We start from the raw sequence: 15,600 nt of genomic DNA on the forward strand, positions 1-15,600 counted from the left end.
GCCAGCAGATGGCAGCAGCCCGCCATTCTCCTGCAGTGAGGCCCAGACCTGCGTCCCCAGGACTCACCATGCAGGAGATGGGGACCTCCTGGGAGCAGGTGACAGTGCATGAGGACATGCCTGCAGACAGGCCTAGGTTCCCCTCCCTCCTCTGTCCCTTTCCTCGTGTCTTCCCTCTGCTCCCTGGCTCTGCTCCCCCTAATTCCCCTTCTCGCTCCTCCGGGGACACAGAATGTGAACATCAGGGAAGGCTGCTTCCATTCCAGGGCTTAACAAGAGCACGTGGCCCGTTCGTGATGGACAGTTTCCCATCCAAGAGGACGTGACTGAGGAGAAAGTTCAGCAGAGTCCTGAGCTAATTCATGCCTGTGCAGACATGAGATTCCCTGCCTGGCACCTGCCCAGGTCTGGTGTTCACACTGCTTCAGTAAGCATCCCCACCTTCACCACCATCATCAGTATCATCACCCCTACCGCCAGCATCCCCACCTTCACCACCACCATCACCATCACCATCACTTTCACCACCATCACCACCACCATCACGATCATCACCACCTTCACCATTACCACCATCACCACCACCGCCATCACCACCGTCACTTTCACCATCACTACCATCACCATATCTTCACCTCCACCGTCTCCACCACCATCTCCACCACCACTGCAGGGTGTCAGCAGTTACTTTGCATATACATTGTGCCGCATCCTTTAAAAACCTCGTCTGATTACCTACCCACAGATAAAAGGAAGGTGGTGATGGTGATTGTTTGTGTGTGTGTGTGTGTGTGTGTGTTTGTGTGTGTGTATTTAGGGTCACACCTGCAGCATATGGAGGTTCCCAGGCTAGGGGTCCAATCGGAGCTCTAGCCGCCAGCCTACGCCAGAGCCACAGCAACATGGGGTACAAGCCATGTCTATGACCTACACCACAGCTCACAGCAACACCAGATCCTTAACCCATTGAGCAGGGCCAGGGATCAAACCCATGTCCTCACGGATGCTAGTCGGGTTCGTTAACCGCTGAGCCACGAAGGGAACTCCTGGTTTTGAACTGAGATATGAGAGTGTAAGAACTTGCTTTCAGCTCTCAAGAACACTCTTTTAGTCAAAGGAATGAGAAGACCCCCACGCCCCCTCTTGCGGGTCCCTCCCCGCCAGCTCTAACCTGGACATCTGCAGTGACATCCTCACTGGCCACTTGTCTCCTCCCTGGATTCTGACTTTGTAGCCACTCCCTCAGTTCTGCCCCATGGGCAGCCCAGCCTCTTAGGATGTTGGACTCCTTGCTGCTCTGCACGTACTCTTGTCTGGGCCCCCATGGCCTTGCCTTTCTGGAACATTCGCCCCTACTTTCCCTCCACCCAAGTCTTTGCCCAAATCTGACTTGTCTTTCAGGTTCAGGTCCACGTGGTCCACCAACCAGAAGTAAGCATTCTCTCTCAGGCCCTACAGCCCTTCCGTGTTCCCCAAAGATGTCTCCCATCCTCCCCATGGGCCTTTATTCTTGTGCGTATTTCTGTACCCATCAGGCCACGAGCCCCAGGAGCAGCGCAGGTTTCCCTCCTCCCTGTGGGATTTGCCTCTCAGCTGTCACTGAAATAACCACAAACAGAAACTAGCTGCTACTGTTACTATCACTACCACCAGCCAATGGTGAACATAGTACTCAGTAATTCACTGTAGCCCCACAAAAACTATTCAGTAGGTGCTATTACCATCCCCATTTTACAGATGAGGCACTTGAGGCACAGAGAGGTTATGAAAGTATCACAAGGTCACACAGCTTGTGAATGGCAGAACCAGGATTTTAGCCCATGGCGTCTGGATCCAAGCCTACGCTCTCACCATGAGAGCATTCTCTAAATCCTTTAGACATTTGGGCGATTCTGTACTGGCCACAGTTAAGCTGCTTTTGAGCTGGAGCTCAGTGGATGGGGCTCTTTGCAACTCTAGGGTCACTGCCCCTCCCGTGATCTTGACACTGATCCATACCCGTATGTCTGGTATGTCTGGACCCTCCTGCTCCAAATTCCCTTCCCCTTAAGCTGCCTCACTGACTATACCTCGCCTTCTGTGATTGAGCAGACTTCCGTGGTCCATGAAGGTGACCGTCCAGTTTGGGGTGCTCAGAAGCAGGTGAGCAATTGCAGGTGTTTTTAGGGGACAGTCACAGGACACACTCTGGGAAGAGGGGTAGGGGGGCAGAAAAGGAGGACAGCTGATACGGGGACTGTCAGCTTTTGCCGGGAATTATGGGGGACAAAGGCATCGGGCGTGGGCCAGGGTCCTGCCAGGGCTTCCTCTCTAGGGCTTCCCTGGGCACCACAGAGGATACTGCAACTGGGATATGAATGGGCAGGCACAGCCCGGAGGACCAAGGGCATGCGGGGATCATCTGCTACCCCCAGTCCCCTGTCCCCTGTGTGGGCTTGGTGCCCTCCTCCTGCTCATCCACATCCATCCTTTCCTTGATATCTCCTTGCCCGTCCAGCACAGGCTTCCAACTAGACTGAAGGCTCAGTGAGGGCTGAAGGCCCTTCTCCTTGATGCCTGCAGCACTGGTCAGTGTCAGGCAGACCACATGCCCAGTAGATACCCGGAGAGTCACGTTAAACAGGCCTGAAAAACTCATAACCCTTCACTCAGAGACTGGAATTTATGAGGGAAGGTGCTTGAATAATTAAAAGAGAGAAATATTTTATAGAAGCTGCAGGAACAAAAAGCAAATTGCCTCATGCAATTTAGAAAATCACCCAGAAAAATTAAAATGCATAAAAATGGAATGGAAGTGAAGGCAAAGGTAGTCAACAGCCCGAAGGCCCAGAAGGAAAATACGGTAAAAATGAAAATGAATCACAGCTGGTGGGATGCTGGCTCGCTTCTGGATAAAAAAGCAATTGGGCAAGAGAGGCAACGGAGCGAAAGGCCAGCCCAGCTCGTCACCAGCAGCCCTCGGGGAAGGCGGCCCTCTCCGCATCCCGGTGACCTTGGCAGCTGAGTTGGAAGGAAAGTGTGAGTGGTCCTCCATGTGCAATCTCCACTCTACCCTGGGTTATCACAAAGATGGGGCAACGTGCTTTTCCTGCACTTTAAGGAATTTTTAATCCTAAGTTGCAATAGATCCTAATCATGCATTTGGTGCCAAAGTCCCCCGGAGATGGGGGATGGTCGGGCAGGGCACAATGGCACAAAGCTGCGGGGCTTTTAGGTGGGCAACACACTGGCCATGAGGGCTGCCCTCTAACTGCTCCTATGGCTTTTCGTGAGAGTCAGCGCGTGTGGCTCTGCCCCATCCCCAAGAGGCAGGAGTAGCCCTGGGGCTTGCTTTGGCCCACAGAGCAGAAGATCAGGTGACGTGTGGACTCCTGTGGCCCTTCTTAGAGTGTGCGCTCAGTGCCTCCGTGCCCAGGCCCCAGTGAGCGCCGCATGGAGCAGAGCCCCCTCGGGCTCGCAGATCAAGCAGGCACACAACCGGATATTTGTGTCTCTGTCTTGTCACCAAGGTTTGGGTTGTTTGTTTCCACAGCAGAGCCCAGATGCCCTGAAGGCAGAGCAGACGGACCGAGAGACTTCTGAGCGGATGTTGGACACGCACCGGCCGGCGAACGGGGCTGTGGGCTCAACTTAGACAAATAATTAACCAAGACCAGAGGAGAAGGCAGAGGAAAGCAGAGAAGAGGAGGAAAAGGAGAGGAATGGATCTTCCTTTGCCTTGTCCTTGAAACGTCCTCCCGTTTTGGTGGTTACGAGAAAAGGAAACAGCTCGCCCACTAATTAGGTAGGGACAGCCCACGCTAATTTATATTGTGATAGAATGTTTGTTTTACGGTGTTTGGATGAAATTGCCACTGAAAACCTTGGAGCCTCTTCCCAGAAGATCCTTCTGGCTACAAATAGAGATAAAATTTCTTAGAGCACTTTGACCGGCCCGCTGCCTTCCTGCAGTGTCTGTATGGCTGTGTTCCTCTGGCTTAGAGCCCCTCCAAATGTGGGGTGACCTGTGATGTGCAGACAAGCCGTTTCTGCCCCGTGCTGGCGGGTCAGGGAAGTGGGCGGACAGCAGAGACAGGTGGCCTCTCAGGGACCCCCCCGGCTCTGCCCACATTCACCCCCAGGTCCGGGTGCTTCCAGAAGAGAAGCTTGTGTCCGCTCTGAGGGTTTGTCACACATGCTGATGCTGATACCTCTACAAATCCTCTACAACCGCGTTTCACAGGAAAAGGGGCTTTGGTCACATGTGCCAACACCTAAAGACCAGCTCTGCTCAGACGGCAAACTCTCTCACCTCCGGGACCCCCGTGCTCTTCTGTGAATGAACCCCTCCCCTTCTACTACACCAAGAAATGGAGCTGGATGTTCCTGTGGTGACACTTGGGGACATGGCTGGCATGGCTCCGCAAAAGTGGGGTCTTTGAGTGTTGGGACGATGTGACAAAATGCGGCTTAGACAAGAGAAGCTGTGTCACAGTCTGGAGGCTGAAGCCAAGCTGGAGGGGTCAGCAGTCTGGTTCCTTCTGAGGCCCCGAGGGAGGACCTGCAGGGGGCCCTGCCCTTGGCGGCTAGAGCCCGACGTCCCTGCCTTCATGCCACCTTCCCTCTGTGTGTGTCTCTGTGTCCAAATCTCCCTTCTTACAAGGACCTCGGTCATACTGGACCCTGACAACCTCATGTTCCCTTGTTCCACGTCTGAAAGATCCCATTTCCATGTGCAGCCACACTGTGAGGTGCTAGGGGCTGGGACTCAGCTTACGCGTGTGAAGGGGGGCCCGTGACACCAAGTGGACCCATCGCTCCACGTCTCATTCTGTGTCGTGATTTTTGCCACGAGCCTGGGAAAGTCGTCATCAAACTGCTCCAATCCTCAGAGTTTTCTTCTGTAAAATGACCTAAAATGTGTCACTGGCCTCCAGTCAGTTCCTCAAATGGTCTCTTTATACAAAGACGAACTTGCCGGAAGTTCACGCTCTTGCCTCTAATTGAAGAGTTTTGATTCTGCCATCCTGTCTCAGGTAGGTATCTTTTAAATATAAACATACAAACATGCCCCCACCCCCAAAACTTCAGCTCTGGATCCCAGCTCCCTGCTGTCCACGCAGCTGTCTAGAGCACATTCAGAGCACCCACAACCAGCGCCTTGTCTCCCTGGATGACATCTCCAGCAGGTGTTCAGCAGCTGCTCACTTTGCTCTCCTGCCCAGCTGGCAGATGCAGCCCCCAGGGCCTTATATCCCCTGAAGGCTGCAGCCCTGACTCAGTCAGGCACAGCACCCCCAGCTCACGCCACCCTCCGAGCCCCACGCCAAAGCACCTGCATCTCTGCCCCCCTTAGAATGTTTTGTTGGATTTAGTTTTTAAAAAGTCAAAGAAGGAGTTCCCATCGTGGCACAGCAGAAAAGAATCTGACTAGGAACCATGAGGTCGCGGGTTCAATCCCGGGCCTCGCTCAGTGGGTTAAGGATCCAGTGTCGCCCTGAGCTGTGGTGTAGGTTGCCGATGCAGCTCAGATCTGGCGTCGCTGTGGCTGTGGTGTAGGCTGGTGGCAACAGCTCCGATTAGACCCCTAGCCTGGGAACCCCCACGTGCCACAAGTGCAGCCCTAAAAAGAAAAAAAAAAAAAAAGTCAAAGAAAAGCATAGCAGACACTCCTGAAGGCCCGCCAGAAATCAATGGGGCGGGTGTATATTTACTCTTATAACAACTTTCTTTCTTCTTTTTTTTTTTTTTTAGGGCTGCACCCATGGCATATGGAGGTTCCCAGGCTAGGAGTCAAATCGGAGCTGTAGCTGCCGGCCTACACCACAGCCACAGCAATGAGGGATCCGAGCCGCGCCTGCGACCTACACCACAGCCCCTGCAACACCACTGAGCAAGGCCAGGGATCAAACCCGCAACCTCATAATTCCTAGTCGGATTCGTTTCCACTGCGCCATGACAGGAACGCCCATCGTGTAACAACTTCCTAAAGCAATTGACCTGTGTTACGTGAGTCCGGCTGCTCCGCGTCCTTGCTGCCAAACTATCCCCCTTTATCACAGCCATCTGGTGGGCATGTGGTTCCACCTCCTTCTTATTTCCCAGAGCAGCTTTTTTCCTCTTGCTTTGGTTGTGTTTTGGATGAGAGGCTCTTCTTGCCATCTGGTAACCTTGGCTATGCGCCCTTTAAGAATGGGAAGTGAAGATGATGGCGCTCGTGGTTCTGTGGAGAATCCTGAGCTTAGCCTTGACCTTAGCACCCTCACGGCTTCCTCTCTTCTGGCAAGCTTCTCAGGGAAGAGTGTCCTAACCGCCTCCCTGGAGAGGGCGGTGTGGCTGCCTGCATGGGGCAGAGGGCTGGGGGGCTTCTGGAATCCACCTGCACACATCCACGCAGCGCACCCCAGTCCAAAGACCTCTGACCCCAGGCCCTCCCCACCCCTCCTTCTCCTGCGGGCTGATCCCTTCGTGTTCAGCTTGCAGCCAAGCCATTCACCTCCTCTCCCTCACCTCCAGAGGGAGCCAAGCCCACTGGTCACGGGGCGAATGAGTTGGTTTTCCACCATTTCCCTCTTCTGGCCAGAGGTCAGTTTCCTGCAGAAAGAGTCAGTTACTTTCATCAATTTTTCTTGCCGATTTCCAACATCTCTGCTGCGATCTCTTCTCCACTCATCCTTGTGGATTTATTCCTGAAAAAGTGGCAGTTTAGTGGGTGTTCAAGATCTCTTCGGGACTTGATCATCCCAAGGCATCAATTCCTAACTGACCAGCTCAGGCACCTGTGGTCTGGAGGCCACTGGGTCAGGCCCTGTGTGCATCCGAGGTCCTGGCCCCTGAAAACTTCCCTCCCTGTGGTTTCCTCCCATCCTGGCTTCGTCCTCAGGTCACCTCCTGCCTCTGAGGCTGGTGCACCCTCCCCCAGGTTCCCCCTGCCCCAACTCCTGCAAAACACGAGTCTGTTGATGTTGCACTCAGAAGAGAATCGTCTGGAAAGAATGGTGCTCACGGATAGGGCTGCGCACAAACCCAGAGCCTCAGGGCTCCTTGGCTAGTTCTGGACAATTAAAAAAGTGGAGACTTTCACCCTCGGGCAGTTGAGAACATTGTCTTTTCACCCCCACGTCCCCATCACCATCTCCTCCCCGGGGTGGTCGCAGGCGTTTGGTATTGGTTACGAGTTGACTGCATTTAACTAAGGGGTCGGTGGGTCATCCTGGAGGTGCCGAGTCACTCCTCCCCGTGTCCAGACAGCCTCTGGGCAGGGGGATCTCCCACTCACCTGGGGCCAGACCCCCGCCAGCAGGGCCTGGATCAGCACCTCACACAGGGAGAATGTGGTGAGTGAGCAGGAAACAGAGTCTGAAAACCAGAAGTTGCTCCATGGAGAACGCTTCCCATCATAAAACATGAACTTCTAAGTGGAGGATCTGGACCTCCTCGGTGCCTGGTCAGAAAGGGATGTTTTCAGAGTTCCCGTGGTGGCTCAGCAGGTTAAGAACCTGACGAGTATCCATGAGGACATGGGTTCGATCCTTGGCCTCACTCAGTGGGTTAAGGTTCCGGCGTTGCTGTGGCTGTGGCATAGGCCAGCAGGTGCATTTCAGATTCAATCCCTAGCCTGGGAACCTCCATAGGGCGTGAGTGCAGCCCTGAAAAGAAAAAAAAAAAAAGTTAGTGAAAACAGTACTTGAAGAAGTAAAAATAGCATGGGTCAGGAAGGAGCATCTGCCCTTCTGCCCTCTGGACGGGTCTAGGGATGAGGACAAAGACAGGTGCCACCTGACCAGGATGCAGATCTCCCTTCTCAGTTTTGAAAGGTCAGAGCCCATTGTCTTTGAGGAACCACTGCCTTCTCACTCAATGAGCAGCCTTGTTCTCCAGATTCAGGGGCTCCCAGGTGCTCTGGTCACTGGAAAAAGAAACATCCTTCTGTTCTGAGGATGCAGGTCACCTTTGTGCAGAGGCACACCATGCAGGCAGATGGGCAGAGAAATCTCCAGAAAACATCCTACATCCGGCTGGACTTCCTGATTTCCAAGATGGACCTGGGTCTCTTTGCAGTCCAGACCTGGCAGTGACTCCTGTACCCTTGGCCCTGCTCCTCTCCTGGTCCATCAAAATACCGCTTCGAAATCCCTTCCCCAAAGCCTGTAATAATGCTCCTCCTCCACTCGGTGAGCCACCAGCGGCCTGGTTGCAGAGCCCGCATGGTGGCTTTGTTGGCTCCGGAACTGGTTTTGCAGAGCTGACAGCGCTTTGGCATATGTTATTTCCCTGGGTTTTGTGATGTCTGTGGTATTTATCAGCATTTTAGGATATTTTAATATGCCATGATTTCTCATTATCAGTAGAATTCTTTTTTGTGCTTAATTTGCTATTGGCAATACGGAGGCATTTTCCTGAAGACATTCCCCTAGACTGTCTAGGCCTTGAACCCGCAGCACCTGGCCCCTCTCGGGCTGTCATGCCACATGTCCCCCCTCGCCCCCAGCCCCAGGAACGATGGCACCAGTCTGCACCCAGTCCTCTCCTGCCAGCGATGTGCCTCCACTGACATGAGAGCATTTCCAGCCTCCTGAGTTTCTGTCTTTTGCCACTGACTTATGACATTACTTTGCTAAAGGAACTCTCAGAAGAGGCATGACATTTCCAAAAGGCCATCCTCAGGGGACCCTCCCCTCTTGTTATTCCAAAGCCCTGGCGCCTCCAGGAGGCAGCTGAGTGCCCACAGAGTGACCATAAGCCAGACACTCCTCACTCTAAACACAGCCCGGCCTCCGCTGTGGGACACCGCAGCAGCCTCCCAGCATCCACCCCCGGGGCCTCAGCACCCACGGTCCCATTTGCCTGGGTCACCTTCCTCTCTAGAAGGGATCACCTCTGCAGGACCCTGGGCTAAGAAACCCCACACAGGGTCTGTTTCTGTCACAAACCCCAGCCCTATACAGATCTGGGACAGAGGCTTATATGTCTTCCTTTCTATAGCTCGCAAGGCAAGCTTGAGGTCTTACTGTTTGCTCTCAGCCTCTCAAAGCAGAAAAACAATAAAAAAATATCACACACAAAAAGGCCAGTAGCCTTACTATATACAAATAGGTTTGCAAAAACATAGCAGTTTTCATCCATGATTGTTTCTGTATAGAAGGCACTCGTGGGAGCAGATGAAGAAGAAACCCTCCCTGGGGAAGGGAGGAAGGAGTGGGATGGACGGGGACTTTGGAATTAGTAGATGCAAACTATTCCATTTTGAATGGACAAGCAATGAGGTCCTGCTGTACAGCACAGGAACTGTATTCAATCACTGGGGATAGACCATGATGCAAGATAATACAAGAAAGGGAATGTATATATATGTGTGACTGGGTCACCTTGCTGTGCAGCAGAAATTGGCACAACACTGTAAATCAACTACAGTTTAATTCAGAAAAGAAAAGAAAGGCTTTCCTGTCGTGGCGCAGTGATTAAAGAATCCAAATAGGAACCACAAGGTTGCGGGTTCGATCCCTGCCCTTGCTCAGTGGGTTAAGGATCTGGCGTTGCCGTGAGCTGTGGTGTGGGTCGCAGATGTGGCTCGGATCGCGCGTTGCTGTGGCTCTGGCGTAGGCCTGCGGCTACAGCTCCAATTCAACACTTAGCCTGGGAATCTCCATATGTCGAGGAAGCGGCCCCAGAAAAGACAAAAGAAAGAAAGAAAGAAAGAAAGAAAGAAAGAAAGAAAGAAAGAAAGAAAGAAAGAAAGAAAGAAAGCCTCCAACCTAATAAAAGAATGAATAGAGGCCATGAATACGGACGGTTTTTTCAGAAAAGTCACTCACAGTTTTGACTGATAACACGCTTTTTCATTAAGCTTTTTATTTTGAGCCAATTGTGAAGGTACATGTTGTAAGCAATAGCACCGAAAGATCCACGTTCTCTTCACCTGTTGTACTTACTGCACACACTCCCACCTGGGAGGCTGACACCGGTACGGTCAGGATCCAGGACATTTGCATCATCACAAGGGTCCCTCTTGTCCTTTTACGGCCATGCTCACTTCCCTCCGGCCCCACCTCCTCTTTAACCCTGGTGACCATCCAGCTATTGTCTGTTTCCATAATTGTGTCATTTCAAGAATGTTATAGCTGGAGGTCCCATGGTGGCTCAGCAAGGTAAGAACCCGACATAGTCTGTGAGGATGCAGGTTCCATCCCAAGGCCTCGCTCAGTGGGTTAAGGATCCAGCAGTGCCGTGAGCTGCGGTGTAACTCGCAGAGGTGGCTCCGATCTAGTGTTGCCGTGGCTGTGGTGTAGGTCAGCAGCTGTAGCTCCGATTCTACCCCTAGCCTGGGAACTTCCATATGCTGCACATATGGCCCTAGAAAGAAAAGAAAAAGAAAAAAGAAGAAACGTTTCTAGAGTCACACTGCAGCCGCAGGTCAAGTTCCTGGTGGAGCCTCAGAAACTGGGAACAGCTGGAAGCTGGCTCCCCAGGACAGCGGGATTCTAGGTGAGCCCTTTTCCCTGCCCTCAGCTCTGACTAACCAAATGAAAGATTTAATTGAACCCAAAGAAAAATCAATTTCCCCTTTTAATTTTAATTGGAACTTTCAGCTGGCAAGAGCATTGAAAAATGAACTTCATTCCCTGTTTGTAATATTAAAGGGAAAATTAATATAATTAAAAAGTAATCACTGTACATTGTTCTGAAATTTCCCTCCTGAATTATTAACATGGGCAACGCTGCCCTACGGCGGCTACATTAGGGCGTGAGTCTCCTGCTGTAGGTGTTTCAGTTTTTGCCTCTCCTTTGCCGCTGTTCTCCTTTAAAATATTTACCCAGATTGACCTTGTGTATCTATGGCAGATGCCATTGGGAATGAATTCTGTATGGTTGCTGCCAACACCGGGATTATAGGAGACTCTCCCTGCCCCAACAAAGAGTCATCTTATTTCCACTTTTAAGATTTTTGTTTGTTTGTTTTTTTGTTGTTGTTTTTTTTGTTTTTTGTCTTTTTGCCTTTTCTTGAGCCGCTCCCGAGGCACGTGGAGGTTCCCAGGCTTGGGGTCGAATCAGAGCTGTAGCTGCCGGCCTACACCAGAGCCACAGCAACGCGGGATCTGAGCCACGTCTGCAACCCACACCACAGCTCACAGCAACGCCGGATCCTTAACTCACTGAGCGAGGCCAGGGATCGAACCCTCAACCTCATGGTTCCTAGTCGGATTCGTTAACCACTGCGCCACGACAGGAACTCCCACTTTTAAGATTTAACGAGCAAAGGTAACGTTTTCATCACAGGACTCAGCCTAAATGCCCAGCAAGGAAGATGCACGTCTACCCAAGCCAATGCTCTCTCCCCAGATGAGGTTTCACACTGCTGTAAAATTGAACAGGCTTCATAAAGGAACGTGGATCCAGCTTATAAATGAGGTTGCTAGGGGAGTGAAATTATAAATGATAGAAAAAGTTAATCTTTCTCAGGTTAAAAAAATAATAAATCTCTGTAATTAAGGTGTTTCAATTTTTCCTTCCAAGCTCAAATTGGATTGCATATAATGAAGATTTCACTAGGGCATACATTGCATTTATTAGAAATGGCTTGTGACAGTCATCCAAAGAGGTATTAAGAAGCACAGAGAGGAGTTCCCATTGTGGCTCAGCAGTCACCAACCCGACTAATACCCATGAGATTATGGATTCAATCCCTGGCTTCGCTCAGTGGTTTAAGGATCCGGTGTTGCCGTGAACTGTGGTGTGTTCGAAGAAGCAGCTCAGACCCCGCATTGCTGTGGCTGTGGTGTAGGCTGGCAGCTGCACCTCTGATTCGACCTCTAGCCTGGGAACTTCCATATGCCACAGGTGTGGCCCTAAAAAGTAAAAAAAAAAAAAGAAGAAGAAGAACAAGAACAAAAGAGGCACAGAGATTTATACACAGGCAGAAACACACAGTGACGTCCCCTTGGAAATTCTAGGGTGTGTAGCTTGTAATTTGTAGACACAGCTTTTCTGTTTAGGTTATAACAATCGAACCCTCCTTTCCTAGAAAAGCAATTCCAGGCAGGGGATCTGGGCCACCACTTAGTTTCTCCAGTAACAATCAGTAGAATGCAAAATAGGAGAATTCTATTTCATGACTTGAGTTTGAAATGACTGAGTCCTGGAGCCCATTCAGAGCTGTTAAATCTGGCCCCAAAAATCCTTTTGAAGATATGAGAACAAAGTGGAATCATCACAGACACCCACCCCCCGCCAGGTCTGGAGAGACCAGGAATCCTGTGGGCATCTCTGTGTGTTTTCTGGGCAGGAATCAGGCATCAGAGAGAAAAGCCTGTTTCCAGCACGAGAGCCAAAGGTTGGCTTCTGCGCTGCAGTCAGGGAGGGAGCGGATACAGGGAGAAAAGCAACAGATGCGGGTCTTCACGATCTTCTGCTCACCCACTGGGAAGCCCTCGGGTTCTGATAAAGTTCCGAAGCTTCCTGGTCATTGAATTTCCCAGGATGTTAAACTGTGGCCCTTGGAAGCATTTCCTTCTGAGTTCTCACAAGCAGGTGAAAACAGAAAGAAAAAACCCAATGTTGTCCAAGAGCTCATTTCCCAAATGTGGGAGGATTTCCTATCAACTTAAAGGCAGAATTGGGAGTTCCCGTCGTGGCGCAGTGGTTAACGAATCTGACTAGGAACCATGAGGTTGCAGGTTCGGTCCCTGCCCTTGCTCAGTGGGTTAAGGATCTGGCATTGCCATGAGCTGTGGTGTAGGTTGCAGACGTGGTTCGGATCCTGCGTTGCTGGGGCTCTGGCGTAGGCTGGGGGCTACAGCTCTGATTCGAGCCCTAGCCTGGGAACCTCCATATGCCGCGGGAGCGGCCCAAGAAATGCCAAAAAAGAAAAAAAGACAAAAAAAAAAAAAAAAGGCAGAATTGGATGAGGAGCAGCTTTGGCGACGGCACGCGCCCAGCTGCCCTAGGCACATGCCTGGCCTGTTCAGAAACCCATCCCAAGCCCTGAACCCAGGAGCCGCCCCCCATGGAAAGCAGGACCGAACCTCGTCCCTGCGTGCAGGCTCCTCTCCATGCAGCCACCCAGAAACCATGGCCACCCAGAGGCAAAACTTGGTTCAAGGGCAAAAGGCACGCATGAATCTTCCTCTCATCCGGAGGTGACACGGCTCCTCGGGGACACATATCTAAATGTGTTTTCTTTTCATACAAAGGTGGGAGAAGCTGCTATTCTAGACATGGAGTTTGTTTGGACAATGGGGAGGTTGTGAGAGCAGAGGGCTGGTTATGGGCACTGAAACTAGTGAAAGCCCGGGTTAACCTGGATTGCTGTCACAGACTCGCACATCCACAGGCATGTATCACCGTCAGTATTTGAGGCTGGAGAAAGAAGGCCAAATCAATCACATGGAGAATTCAAAGGCTCAAACTGTGTTAAAAATGCTCAGAAGTGTTGGGAAGAGCATGAGGAAGCAAAAACATGCTACAGGAGTACCCGCCATGGTGCAGCAGGTTAAGGATCCAGCGTGGTCTCTGCAGTGGCGCAAGTTCCATCCCTGGCTTGGAAACTTCCATATGCCATGTGTGCGGCCAAAAAAAGAAAAGAAAAGGAAAAGTGCTACAGTCCACTTTCTGTGCAACATGAGGAAGCAACCCCAAAGACGTTCTTTGTCCTTGGATTCGAATAAAGAATTATAGGGTGAACCATTGAAACCAGAATGCAAACCTAATACATCTTTTTCGGAGATGAAAGTGCTAAACGCCACTTAAGAGCCACAGCAGCAGCACTGCCACCTGTGCAATGAACATCCCCCTCTGTCATTGTCACCACCCAGGAGCAGAGCCATCAGGAGGATGAGGACGAGGGGCTGTCGCCAGGGTGGCCCTCGGAGGCTGTGGGAGCCAGGGAACCGGCCCTCCATCAGGCAAGAGAGCTGGAGCTGTCTATCTCCTGCCTCCACCCCCGGCTTCAGGAGTGGCCTGGAGGAGAAGCCGGTGCCCCTGGCTGTGGTTTCAGATTCTGAGCTGTACACAAACCTGGCCCAGACCCAGACGGGCTGAAGCAGGAGCTGGGTGGGAGCTAGAGGGCCAGGTAGGTGCTCCACGCTATGCATGGGTATGAGGTACTGCCAGGGCCCTCCCGTCCAGGCCTGGGCTCTGCGGCCCCCGGGCCTGGAGGCCGCTGCTTCGTAGGCTTTCTGGTTCTGGGAACCAGGCAGGGTAGGGTCTTCCTCCTCCCTGTGGCCACTTGGTGCCACTGGCTGGCCCTGTGCTGTGCTGGCAGAGTCCTCCCCTCCCCCAGCCAGGGAAGGAGAGAAGTCTGCTGACTCGACATGGGAGTGGGAGGGGAACAGCGCTGTCTCCATGGTGCCCTGACTATGAATTTCACTGGGGCAGGATGGCACTTGCAGGCCAACTTTCTGGTGGACCTGGGAGGTTGGAGATGGCTCTGGGGCTTTAGGAAGACTTGTTCATAAGGAACATCCTGAGACGTAGGTGGCCCAGGGCTGGAGCTTGGAAGAGTGTGCCCTGAGCCCAGCCTTAACTATTCAGGGGCATCTCATCTTCTCTTAGTGATCACATGCCATACTGTCCTTCCTAATTCTGCCCACGCCCCTCTGGGGCGTCTCTGAAAGCGAGGAAGGCCAGTTTTTCTCGCCTGTGACCAGCACCCACTTCCTCGTCTCACGTCCACCCTGCTCCGTCCACACATCACTTCGCATGTCTACTCATGGGCACATCAGGGCTTGGGGACCCTGCCCACGCTCACTCCATCCCTGATGTCCTCTGGCATCTGATGGCATCCAGTCCAGCACGTGTCCTCAGCCAGGTTCTCGGATCCCCTGGACCTTCCTACCATGACGGGCAGTGCCCAGCAGTGTCACCACCCTCCTTCCCTCTTCTTGCTGGACTGGGATGCACAACCCAGGTCTTGGGTCCCCTCCCCCACCCCGCTCGGCTGATCTGTGGGCCCCTCCCCTCCTGCCTCTACGTCCCCTGGCATTTCAAGGACTACAGTGAGTACTCCAAGTGGTCAAGGCAGGTTCTCACTTTCTGCTTACTTTTTCGTATTGGTTTGGTGGGATGCCCACCTCTTCACTGTTGTTTTTGTCTGCAGTTACATATTTCAACAGAATCCTCAAAGAAAAGTGTAAAATGGTACCTAGGACTTTTTATTAAGATGTTTAGATATCTTACTGACCTTTAAACACACACACACATACACACACACACACACACACACACACACACACACACCAGACCAGGTTATTATTTACATTTAGATGGACTGACGTGTTCATATGTATCAAAGCTAATTTGCCATTTCACCTTTTCGGGGGGACTTCTAATATATTCGTCTATTAGAAAGAGCACACGTTTGCACTCCCTGGGTCTCTGCAGAGATGAAGGTGGTAAATGCACAAAACCTATTAAGCAGTTCCTAAGGAAGCCTCGGGGATGTCAGCCACAAAAGAACGGGCCCCTGGTCCTGGCTTCCTCCAGATTCAAGCCTCGTCCCAGTGACTTCCTAGCAGGGGCGGAGTAACCACGTGCTGTCCATCCCACCCCCTACCCCGTGCTCCTGGAGGGCGGGCTGGAGAGCACCGGGGGTGTGGGCTGGTGGCAGGGCCCTCTGCTGTGCTC

This window comes from Sus scrofa, chromosome 17 (genome assembly GCF_054392235.1).
Source record: "Sus scrofa isolate SSC_HxYL_T2T_F1_AM1 chromosome 17, Sscrofa_HxYL_maternal_Yorkshire_Landrace_v2.0, whole genome shotgun sequence".
Taxonomy (NCBI): Eukaryota; Metazoa; Chordata; class Mammalia; order Artiodactyla; family Suidae; genus Sus; species Sus scrofa.